The sequence below is a fragment of the Austrofundulus limnaeus genome, unplaced genomic scaffold (assembly GCF_001266775.1).
Source record: "Austrofundulus limnaeus strain Quisiro unplaced genomic scaffold, Austrofundulus_limnaeus-1.0 Scaffold41, whole genome shotgun sequence".
NCBI lineage: Eukaryota > Metazoa > Chordata > Actinopteri > Cyprinodontiformes > Rivulidae > Austrofundulus > Austrofundulus limnaeus.
The window spans coordinates 800,789-803,068 of NW_013952443.1; positions in this window are offsets into that span (position 1 = coordinate 800,789).

Consider the following 2,280-nt stretch of genomic DNA (forward strand, 5'->3'; position numbering starts at 1 on the left):
GTCTTTATTTTACAGTTAAAATATATGTTTATCAAATAAAGTCTAATGTTACAACTAATCAGGGAACCCTTCAAGATTTGTAATTGTAAAAAATTGTCCTTTTTTGTATTTTTTAAATTTTTTTAGAGACTGAGATCAATAAAATTTTCTACATACTTTATTTTCTTTGTTATGTTGATTTAAAAAACCCTGTCAGGCTAAAACGTTTTAGACAACTTATGGACATTTTGTTGTGAATAAATGACTCTTACAGGTTATGTATTCGATCTAATCGTTAGCATTAGTATTTACGTCCAAATGAGGGTACCACTAGATTTCTTTAATTTTATCTTCAATGTAGACATTTTCAGTGTTGGACAAAATAATAAGTTGTGTAAAATGTTATAGGGTGACAGGGCCTTTAGTCTCAAAAATGAACATCTCAAACCTGGAAACAGAAAATCATTTCTGAAGGACTCAAACTGTCAGGTTTAATTGGGAACTATGTCTAAATGTTCTGTAGGTGTGGGTGAGAATGTGAACTTCTTAGTGTTTACTGAGTGTAAAAACTGAATCCAGGTTTATTTCTATCATCATCTCCCCCTCCTGCACCACTTTGACTCTATAAAGGAAAGAAGAATGAGCCCATTTCCTCTGAGAAACCTGATCACACTGTTGTATTTTGTAATTTGAAAAAAGAAAAAGAAAACTGGCTTGAGTCCCAGCGGGAGAGTTTGTAATAAATCATGACGTGCTGATGTGTGCCCTCAATTTGTCCTTCATAAATGATATGGAAGAGAAACAAGAGCATCTTCCAGGGACATGCTCTGCTGAGTGAGAAGGTGATTCTCATTCCGACTTTTACATTTCCCACCGGGATATTTAGGGAAGCTTGGGGAATAATACCAGAGGAGAGAAATTTATGTACTTCTATTTTTGATGTTAATTAGTACCGAGCTACATGTTGATTCAAGTGACACACTGATGAAGGGATTTCATTCATCTGTGTATGAATTGTGATGGTCTAGCTTGTAAAAAATAAATGTATGGCATTGTGTGAGCGGCAGAAGATTTTAATTTGATCTCGAATCGTTGAGTTCCCGAGGTGTTGCTGGTTTATGATTGTAATAAATGTTAGAAAATACTTATATTCTCACTCATAAACCTATAAATATGTGAGTGGGTGGGACAGTGTCTTTTAGGGCTGTGTATTTACAAATAATTGGTTATATGATAAAAATGACACATGTCGTGATATATATAATTATATCGTGATATATTGAGATACTGCAAGCAAAGCGATATATTGCCATTTTTTCTTCAATAGATTCTAATTTTAAAAAACAGTATAAAGAGCACAACATGCATAAAAAATTAAAGTAAAGATCGTGTTAGATGGGCATATGGTATCGCATCCTATCGATCATAGACTTGTAATTGAGTTGAATCTAAATCACCATGACAGACTTGATGAAGAAACGTCATCCAATTATCCAAACATCAAAATATTATCATATGGTGGTAAAGCTGGTGATTTACACTCCTAATTTTAAGATATAATTAAAAATGTACACAATGCTTTTGAGAATCAGTATCAGGAAATGAAATACTGCAATATTTCAGTGTATCGATATTTTCTTACACCCCATAATGTCTTGCCCAAGGACACTTTGGCCCGCTGCAGGAGCTAGGGATAAAACACACCAACCCTTCGACTGACAACCAGAGTAGTCGAAAATAAAACATGTTCTGACTACAAATAATTCTGACTACAAATAATTCTACAAATAATACAGCTCTTTATGAGCTGTATACTTTCATCAAAGCAAGCCTTTAAGATAAGATAAGATAGACCTTTATTGTCATTGTACAGAGCACAATGAAATTACAGTTCAGAACACCCATTCAGAAGAAGACAGAACATAACAAACATAGGAGAACAGGTGCCCTGCCATGCAGCTACAGACCCTGCACAGAGCAAGGATTATCAACATGAAGATATCATGAGGAGGCGCAACCCTTAAAAGAAAAACTAAAAACCACACAAGGGAAGATCAAACTCCAAAAACAACCCAGTAAAGGAAAAATTACAACACAATTCAACAAATAATGTGACAAAAGCAGACTAAACCCCTACATGTCATTTTCAGCAATTCTGTTTAAAAGTATATACTGTATGACTTACATTTTGAAATCAGGTCAAAGTTACCTAAGTTGCAGCTCGTCCTGATGCATCTCAGTAATCCAGGTAAAAAATCAAAAGGAAAAAAATTGTATAGGTCTTCTGGACGGGTTCTTCTT